General features: G+C 43.5%; 1 long non-coding RNA gene across 2 annotated transcripts; it reads left to right on the top strand.

The window, feature by feature from the left end:
* Positions 1–1,598: 1,598 nt before the first annotated feature.
* On the top strand, positions 1,599–9,415 carry LOC309377156. 2 transcript variants are annotated; one of them, XR_014171444.1, is made up of 3 exons: positions 1,611–2,302; positions 4,145–4,334; positions 7,925–9,415. It is a non-coding gene; the product is annotated as an uncharacterized lncRNA (long non-coding RNA). The 2 variants fall into 2 exon arrangements; XR_014171443.1 differs by lacking the exon at positions 4,145–4,334 and having other exon boundaries at positions 1,599–2,302.
* Positions 9,416–10,575: the final 1,160 nt, after the last annotated feature.

The raw sequence follows: 10,575 nt of genomic DNA, 5'->3' as shown, positions 1-10,575 counted from the left end.
CACAAACTTGCAAGCGGCAGAAGCATACAGAAAGATGCAGGAGGCTTCATTTCATTCGGCAATGCCCTAAAATTGTCACAACGTATTCCAAGCACCTGCCACATCCTGATTTATTTTGGATTTTGGTACATCTGTTGCAGCGGCAGTTTAACAGTCAATTCCTGTTCACAGGGTATTCTGGGCATCATTGCTCTGTGAGGGAAATAGGGGTCTCCTAACAACTCTCAGCACTTTTAAGAAACTAGGGTTCCCAGAATTCTTTGGGGGAAGCCATGTCTGTTTAAAGTAATATCAGAGCACTTTAAAGGTATGATGTGAATGTGGCCTAAATGTGGTCCATTTCTCCAGCAACCTGTTATCACTGTGGCCAGCTAGACGCTGGTGTGGAACATGCAAGCAGGACCTAAGAATTATCTCCCATTGGTTCATTTTTGTCCAGTCTTCCATGATTTAAAAACACAATTGAGTTTTCTAGAAAGGTTAATTTTGATTCAAAGATTTGTTGTTGGTATCCTCTGTCAGAATTGAAATGGATGCAGATTTGGAAGAGCAGCCCTTGCCCCCCTATGGGAAAGCTGCTCCATTCTTTGTTTTATTTTTGTTTATAGTCCCTCTGTGTATTTCATCTTCTCCTGCTGGAACCACTGCTCTGATGCATGCTAGGCATTAGCAACTGTCACACTAAATTAGGAAAGAAAAAAGGAGAAGGAGAAAATGCCCCATGGCCTTTAATGGAGAAAGTCCTATACGGGTGCCCAAGTAACATCTCTGGGGAAATCATGTATCTTATTAAGAACCACCCAATTTCACAAAAAGAACCATACATTTATTTATTTAAAAGGGGAGGGATTCCGTTTTCGAGAGGCTTAATTCCCCTTATGTGAAAAGAATCCAAATGACCTCAAACTCTGAAAGAGCTAATGGCCTCCAAAGATTCAGCCACTCCAAAAAGCATTCTCAGATGAAATTTCTTTAATGATATTTTGCTTCCTGAGTTAGCATGGTTAGCTACAACATGTTTGTCAAACGAGAGTACAGTATATACATTCATCTTACCACTTACTCAACATCCAGTGCACTTCCCACTGCTAGTTTTTCAAGCTGCATTCAAACAATGTTAGACACAAGCTATACGAGGGTGGCGCTGTGGGTTAAACCACTGAGCCTTGGGCTTGCCGATCAGAAGGTCAGCGTTTCGAATCCCCGCAACCCCAGAGTCGGCCAGACTGGACCTAATGGTCAGGGGTCCCTTTACCTTTACTTTATACTTTCCAACATGACGCGCTCCTGTGCAAGTCACATTATTTGTGCGAAATTCCAGCCCCGTAAAAAGTGCCTTTTGGGTACACCTGAAATCATGCAAGATCGCAGTGGCCATTTCGGCTGCTGTCCTCTTGTGAGAAACAATGGGATGTCCTCTTTTTTTCCTGGAGCAGATGACAAATATGCACAATCCATACCTATCACGTTGTTTCTTGACCAACACTGCTGTTTGATGCATTTCCCCACCCCCACCCCTCAAACCAACTTCAATTCGACTTGAAAACATAATCTGCATTCACTTCATACTTAAGAATATTGTGTACATTTCAGTTGGCTGAGCATGCGCAGATGACCGCTCCATGAATAGTAGTTCCCAGGTGTGTGTGTTCTGGGTTGAATAAACCCCAAAATGTCTCTCAGCTTAACCTACCTCACAGAGTTGCCGTGAGGATAAAATGGAGATAGGGGAAAGTGTGTATGCCACTTTGATCTCCTTGGAGGAAATGTGGTATATAAATAAAATAATCAATAATCAATCAAGCTGAATGTTTGGTGATTCAGGAAGGTCAAAAGGAAGTATTTCCTCTTGCAGTGCACGGCCAACTACGGAATTTATTATCATATGATGTAGTAATGGCTGCCTATGTGGCCAACTTTAAAAGCGGAACTGGACAAAGGTATAAGAGAATAAGACTCTCAGTGGTTACTAGGCATGACGACTATATTACCTCCTGTATGAGAGACATGTCTCCTGACTACCAGCTCATGGGGATCACAAGTGAACGCTTGTACTCATGTCCTCCTAGTGAGCTTCTCATAGGCATCTGATGTGGGATGTCAGCATCCAAAATGCATATGTAAAGGGTTAATTGCAAGAGCTGTAGAACACTATGACGTCACACACTCTGCGACAGTTATGGCAGTTGGTACAGTTATGGTGGTTTATTGAACAGTCTCAACCGTTAGATCAGCAGGGACACTGTGTTGTGCTGCTTTCTGCTTCAGAGTTAGTGAGTTAGTCTGTAACAGTTTAATCTAGGTAAGATGTTTAAGTACCGCTTACCAGCACTGCGTATATTTAATCTGCAACTGCAAGCACACTAAGTAAAATATATATGTTATCTAAACTTTTAAAGAGAGTGTCTTGCATAGTTTTTATAGGAGTGGAAAAAAGAACTACGGTAATTAAACGGGGCAAACAATCCGCATTCCCTAGCAAATGGGAACCAGTGTCTAATTCCCACATCTGAGCGGCCAACATGATAACATAACGCTGGACAAGATAGCTCTTAGGTTTGATCCAGCAGGGCTCTTCTTATGCTCTCTTGGAGTGCCCCAGCTATCCTATTCCCGGCTTATACCTCCTTCCACATACCTTGTAGTATTGCTCACCCCCACCCCCACGTCCCACTGAGGTCCTGCTATTTAATTTAAAAAACCAACAACATGATTACTAATTATACTACTAAAATAATCTGCACTTATTCCAGGAATGGAGAATCTCAGGCCCAAGGAGCAGCAGCCCCCCACCCCCCGGCGTCTCTATTTACCCTTATGACACCTGGGCCAAACCCAGGGCTATTTTTCTAGAAGAAGAGGTGCTGGAACTCACCATGAAACCCCCTTGTGTTCTCTTATAATGACAATGGCGCCCACCTGAGAGGCTCTGGAAATGGGTTAAGGTGAGTTCCGGCTGAAAAAAAGTCCTGGCCACACCCCTTTCCTTCAGGCCACACCTCTCACCAGCCCAACTTCCATGAGTGTTTTGGCATGGCTGGACTGTGACCTTGGAACTCTGATAATGCCTCTCAGTTGCCTGGATGGAGAAGAGAGGGGGGGTGTGTGTGTAGAAACGGACCTTCTGTACGAAGCTTGAAATTGTCTTCCATTGCTCCACCCGCTGCTGGAACATTCCCCAGAAGAGAGCCCAGGCCCTTGTCAGTCCTCACACCCCTGAAAACATGCACACACCACAATTCAATTCCTAGAGGAGACCTTAGAGAAGGTGCTGGAAATGTCTTGAAGTGCAATTCTTGTTTCTAAAAAGGCTGTTTTGAATGTGTGCCCCCCCTCCCCGCACCAGCCAAAGTCCTTCCCTGTCAAAGTAAGCGAGGTGAGAAAATCCAGTTATTTGTTCAAGCCGGAAGTATTAAGTAAATGTATTTTCCAACACTGTCAAAGTTGCCCATGAACTGCACACCTGCGAGGGACATCTTTGCAGGCTCTTCCCTCTCTCAAAAGCTCTTCCTCGCCAGCAGCCCTGAACCACAGACTCAGATGTTGTTAAAAAGCTTACAGTATCAGCAGGGCCACGGCAGCCTCCATTAGAAACATGATACTAAGATGCTGATTAATACCAGGAGGGGGCTTTAATCAGCCAAAGCCATATGCTATTTAACTTAAGATGAAAGTGCAAATGATAATCATTATTTCAGAAAGGATGTATTTAAAAGGAGAGCAGAACAGCAAGTGGCATCTTTTTATCATTAGAGTTCTTCATGCAGGCGCTCACTCTTTTTTTTTTTAAGCTTTATAAGCTTTTATGAACATCTGGACCATTTTCTTCATTATATGGGCTTCCAATGGCATTATGTTTGATGTTGGGTGTGTGTGTGTTTTTCTTTTAGCAGAGCTATGCTAAATTTCTAAATAAACAATTAATTCCTATTAATTATAGTTTTCAAACTGGCAAAATTATCCTTCATTAACTTAATCACTTCTATTTTATCTGCAAATTGTATTCACTCTTTCATAATCCCCTACATCTAAAGACTCCCCCCCCCCCACTTCTACATGCCAGGCTTCTTCTGATGCCATGCATGCTGTTTGTAGCAAAGGGGTTTATTTTTTTTTAAAGCAGCCATTTCTCATTCTCTTGCAGAACATTAGATGTGAACCACAGCCTCCCACCCGCTCCCCAGTTTCAAAAGGCAGCCTAATGCAATCTCGGTTGTTTTTAACCAAGCAGTGCTCAAAGGAATGCTCCCTCTGCCCCCAGCTCAATGGTGAAATTGGATCTACAAAGAGTCAGGACTTGATTGTCACTGATGAAACTTCAGTGTTATCATGAGGTTTGTCTGGGGTGAGGAGAAATGCCAGCCAGCATGAATAGGCAAGACAAGTTGAAAGTAATTCATAAGCTCACATTCTATGGGATTCTAAATCATTATAAATGCATTTTCAAAATAACCGTTGCTTAGTGAGTTAGGGGCATCCTCGGAGAAGGTCCAGAAATGTGTTGTTAAATTTCTCATGCATATGATTATTATAATTTTATTTTGATAATTTATATGCCACTTAATTACAGTTGCCTCCAAGCAGCATACTGGAGACTCAACTAAAAATAAGTTAAAACTCTAAACTCAGAATTCAATTAAAATGCATGCTGGAGCAAAATAGACTTCAGTAAGTACCAGAGGTCCTGTCTGACCTCAACTGAAAGGGAGTTTTCATAAAATTGGGTCCACAATGCTGACTGAATGTGGATATGAGCCATGCATCCAAGCCGTGGGGGACCACTAACAGTGATTCTATCTAAGACCTGAGTGATCAGGGAGCAGGTCATGGGGTATCCTGGATCCAAGTTGCTAAGGGCCTTGTAGATCAAAGGTCAGAAAGGTTTATCTTGCCTGGGCTAGCTCGGTCCTGCAGAGATCCCTCCACGGACCAGATTGTGGGCGCACATGAGCGCGTGTGCCTGCAGTTTTTGCACAGACGCGATTTCCGGCACCGCAGAAGCAAGTCCCTGTGCTGCGCTGCACCGGTTTAGCGCAGCACACAAGTGAATGACTCGGTTCAGGGGTGGCTTGTGGGCCAGTCAAGCGAACTCCGCAGGCTACTTCCAGCCCATGGGCCTTAGGTTGCTGACCCCTGTTTTAGATTAGCACAAGAACCTTGAACCCGACCCAGTAGTGTATAACAGCCAGTGCGAGCTTTTGAGCATCAGAGTTATGTTCTGGCAATAGTTCCAGCAACAGTTTAGCTGCAGCGTTCTGCATCAGCCAGAGCAGGATGCATTGCAATAGCTGAGTTTTAAGATTATGTGGTTTAGTGCCGGGAACAGAAGGAAAATGGTTACCCCCCAGTGTTAACATCTACCACTGGCTGGTTGCTGGGATTCTTGGATCCTGCTCTCTACAAACCAAAGTACTTTTTATACTCCAAAGGAGGAGTGGGGACCCTATGGCTCTTTGGATGCTGTTGGACTACAACTCCTGTCATTCCTGACCATTGGCCATGTTGGCTGGGGCTGATAGGAGATGGAGTCCAGCTATATCTGGAGGGCCACAGGCTCCCCATCTCTGTTCCAAAGCATACAGTTTACTCTCAGAATAGGAGAGATTTGTTGTCATAGTCCCAATCCCCAGAGTTCCCTGAGAAGAGGGACTGCTTGTTAAACCACTCAGTTGATTGTAGCTCTGTGAGGGGAGTAAGGTTCTCCTAAAAACTCCCACCACCCTTTACAAATTACAGTTCCATAATTCTTCGAAGGAAGATGTGGCCGTTTAATGTGGTATAGCAGTGCTTTAAAAGTATGGGTGTGGTTGTGGCCCCTGAGCAGGGGTGCCAACTCCCAGGGGCTGAGCCCTTCCCCCAAAAAAAATTCTTTGAGAGGGGGCTAGGGCCCCCCAATGTTCAAAGGAGGTTGAGGAGGCCGAGGGCAGCTTCAGTGGCCAGCTCCTTCTCCTCCTCCTCCTGTCATGGAGGCGAAGGGGAAGGGAAGCAGCCCCCTGCCAGAAGTGGGAGGAGGAGCTGCCAGCCATTCAAGCCATCCTGCTGCTACATTTAGCTCCACCCCTGGTTCCTCCCAACATCCTGACATCATGTGTGCAATATCATCCCTTTTCCCTCAGATGTTGGCACCTCTGCCCCTGAGATAGGTCCCACCCTACTATAAGGTAGAGCTAGGTAGCTGCCTCAAACAGCTGATTTTGGGTGTCTTGAATTTATTTATTTTTAAAAAACAACAACAACAATAGGGTATACATTCAAAAATAAATAAATGGTAACTGTAATAGTCAAGATGTTGTGACATTGTGCAGAAGCCTGTAAAACACCCTTTTGCAAAGCACATTCCTGAAGCATTGGCCGAAATGTGACAGATTCCTACACGGGCCACTCCCCCTGCTGCCCCACACCATTCTCGGTTGAGAATGTCTGGTGTTTTCACAGCAGAATGGAATCCCCTTGGGAACCCTAGACCCGGTGCTCGTTGCGGTTGGCCCTAAACCACTGCTACATCAGGAGCAGTGGCAAATTAATCCATTAATTATCTTAACCATTCAAATGAGGTCCATTTGCTAATAACTTTTTAGCCGAAAATGGTATCTTCATCTGACGGAGCTTAGACATCAGAGGAGAAACCACAGTAAATGCCTTTACTTGGACAGTTAAACTCTTCCAGAGCAAGCTCTGGAAGTGTAAAAGTTTCCTGCTTTCAAAATCTCCAAAGAAGGCTGGTTTTTCTCCCCCTCCGCCTCCTTTTTTTTTTTTTTTTTGGCTTCTCTGTTACATTTTGATGTTGCTTCCTGCGAATATCCTTGTCAGACGATACTAACTCTCCACCTACTCTCCCTGTCAGGAGCATTCACTGAGCTGACATTCCAAAGACTCCCTTTTTGAAAGCTGATCTTATTCAATGGTTATATTTTCCAGCAAATATTTGGAAACCTATTAGACAAGTAAAGAATCTACGGCTGCCCCCTTTCCTCCCCACCCTCTTATTATTTTTTTAAAGCAACAATGTGAAGGATGATCAAAAAATTAAAGTAACTAATTAGGCTGGCAAATGGATTTCAGAGGAATGAACTGAAGTGAGCTTGACATGCACGGAAGACATTCTCCTACTGTAGACAGAAAAAAAGGGGGTGGAGGGAATCAGCTAAGAAAACTAAGGAAAAAGTATTGGTTTGAAATACCAAGAAGGAGAAGGTTTTGGCTCTGCATAAATCCCAGATCAAAGAGTTTGGGAAGGGATGTTAATTTCAAACAAGGTATTTGCTATTTGGGCTCTCAGAGAAGGGTCCATAAGTAGAGATCCCAAGTGCAAATTGTTGGAATCCCCAATCAAAAGGACCATGTCCCTCTTGGGTTAAAAAAATAAATAAATTTGGTTTTATAGTTTATAGCAGAGTTAAAAAAACAACAACAACTAGGAAGCTGGAGTTATCCAGTCCCACTATTATCCATTCTCATTCACACATTATGAGCAACTGCGTAAAAGGAGTACGTAAAACAAACTGAGGTCCCATTGGTAAAGTGGGGGGTGGGTCTTAGCTTATAGTTTCTTCATATTTATAAGGATGGCTTCAGATTCTAAGCCTACATGGCTGGAGCAAGTTTCATGGCTGCCTCATGGAGGAAGGAGGGAGGGAGGGAGGGAGGGAGGGAGGGAGGGAGGGAGAGAACGCAAGAGTTAGGGGCAGAACTTAGGGTTTTTGTGGGAAACCACAAAGTGTACTTTCCCTGACTTATCTGTAAGTCTCAACCCTGTGCTCTGCTGACTGGAGGCATGAAAGGTGGCTTATATGAACTGTAGCAAGTTGGCAGGTGATGGAGAAAGACTCTTTTCTGCATGAGAACCTGAAGATGGCTTCTTTCTCTCTGGCTACCTTCCCCAGAACCCAAATGAAAGCAAGTAGCTGTCATCTTATTTTTCCAGGATTTGTATTACTTCAGCGTGTTTCCCTGCACCCCCAATTCTGGGGTCAGAAGAGAGATAATATAAAAGATGGGCTCTTTAAAAACATAAATGGCTTTCTGGACAGAATGGAGGCATCCTCTACAGTTTTATTTTTATCAATTCACAGAACAGGTCTCACATCTAAGTATGAAAAGCAAAGAAGAAATGAAACCGATGTTCCTTTGCATTGGACTGAACGTCTTTCTTCCGTGACTCAGCATCTGAAGTTTCCAAGAAGAGATTCTTGAAAGTACAGCCTTTTCTTCTCTAGTATCATCTCCTTGCCAGGCGAGCAATCCATAAAGCTGTTACACACCTTCATCTTAGCTCTTATCCACCTCACAGTCCTTTGAACTCAGAAGGACTTGATTTAGGTTAAACATCAGGAAGAATTTCCTAACCATCAGAATAATTGGGCAATTGAACAAATTTGCCACGGGAAGATGCACAGTCCCCCATTATTCTGAAGTTATTAAACAGAGGTGAAACCTCCGTCGGTGATGATTTGTGAAGAGAATGGACAAAGCTGCAAAAATAATAGCCCCCCAAAGCCTCAGGTTTGAATCTCTATTAGTCTCATTGTGGATAGCAATTTACAGTTCCACAAAGGGTTGATCTCTCAGGGCTTGCTCCCCTTGGACTGCAATGTGATACTTTGCCATGTCTTTAGTGGCAGAAGTGGGTGGTCAGCATGCATGCCAGGGTTCCCAGGCTGGGAGCATCCCAGTCCCTGACATTTCAGGCCCCAAACCTGAGACGTAGGGCGGGCCTTGGTGATCTCATGGGAGTGGAATCTGGGGCCAGAGATTAATTAGGAGAGGGGAGTGGAGGAGGGCAGACTCCACAGAGTGTCTATGTTTTAATTTGCAGCTAGCTCCTGCTGGGCTGAGGCCTGCAAGCTGCATGCACAGTCTTTGTAATGTCCCCCCCCCCACAATTATTAAAGGTACTCTTTTCCACCTGGAGATACAAGCCCTCCATCTGCCACTTGGAGGGGGCCAAGGAAACCTGGAGACTTCAGGTCAGACCTAGAGGTCTGGCAACTGTAGTGGATGGTCTTGTCACCATGGGAGGAAGAATGAGCAGAGCTATAGGAAACAAAGGGTCCTTCAGGTTGTACTGAATTTTGCACTCAACAATCACAGTGGGACCTTGGATGTGCCTTTTCAGTAATTAATGAAACAATAAGAGGTAACATTACAGACATATCTGGATACTTTGGAGTGCCATTTTAAATCAAGATGGCGGACTGAACCTTCCTTTTCAATTTATCTAGCTATCTAATATACACTTGTTTTTATATTTTTTAAAAAAACTAAGAAAATAAAATATTATTTTAATCACTGATCTCAAAATTGGACTGATTTTTTTAGATTCCCAAGAATTGTGATATGAGGCTACTAGTTTACTGTATTTGCTGGCAAACCAATAACATTTATTCTCTGGGCTGCTTACAAAAAAGTTTAATTTTTTTCAAAAAGCAAACGAACAGCAAAATTCAAAATGCAATGCCGTACAAGATAAAAATAAAAGTGGCATTAAACATTGTTCTCTAAGACAGCTATACAACAACACAGGGGTGAACTTGGACCATTCACAGCCTCTCAGTCTAAGCTACTTCACATGACTGTTGTGAAGATAGTGAGAGCAGAAAATCAAGCTATGCTGCCTTGAACTAATTGGAGGAAAGGATATAATGTATGCCATATCGTTAAAAAATGTATTTGGTGTCTGAGACAGAACATCCTGCTGCCATGGTGGGGCAAAGTTAGATTCAATGGGCCTTTGGCCTGATCCAGTAGGGCTCTTCTTGTGTTCTAACTCCACTGTCACAGAGGCAGTATACTTCTGAACACTGGTTGCTGGGAATCTCAAGTGGGGAGAGTTGCTAAGATCCTGTTTGAGGGTTTTTGACAGGCATCTATCTAGTTGGCCACTGCGAGAACAGGATGCTGTACTAAATGGGCCATTGGCCTGATCCAGCAGTATATTATTATGTTCGTACAATGTTTGGTGCCAATGACCTGACTCAATATAAGGCAGTTTCCTATGTTCCTAAAAGAAATCAATTGGAAAATGTGTTTAGAATTGTTTCTTAAAAACAATATGGAATAGGAAACGATGATGAATTGCATAGCACTCCTTTGCTTAGTTTTGTACTTGCTTTCATAAAAAAGTTTTTTTTTAATCTCTTAAACTTGGACTAAGTAGAGTTTTAAGGTTTGCAGAGCTGTTCTCCAGCTGAGTCCTTTCCTTTTAGATATGCACACCTCCTCGTTGGACATTCATTATCAACCCTCGTGTTCGTCTTTTATCTACAAGTCCTCTTCAGTGTTCAGCATAAACTACATGGACACCTTGCAGATTGACATTTCTTCATTCATGCTTTACCTTAAACAGCATGCAAAGACATCAAAGAAATGGAGCTGGCTTTGATGTTACAAAATGAAAAACGCCTCATGATTTGCCAAGACCAGGGGAACTTCTAGTTTGCGCTCTCTCTCTTCTCTCTCTCTCTCTCTCTCTCTCTCTCTCTCTCTCTCTCTCTCTCTCTCTCTCTCTCTCTCCTCCACCTTAAAGGTGGGGGGAGATCCAACTTCCCTACAGACATGTGAAAAATCTTTTCCTAT

The sequence above is a fragment of the Podarcis melisellensis genome (assembly GCF_964234715.1).
Source record: "Podarcis melisellensis genome assembly, chromosome: 8".
In the NCBI taxonomy this organism is placed as follows: Eukaryota; Metazoa; Chordata; class Lepidosauria; order Squamata; family Lacertidae; genus Podarcis; species Podarcis melisellensis.
Note: the sequence above shows the minus strand (reverse complement) of the source record. Positions and strands in the feature narration are given on the sequence as shown.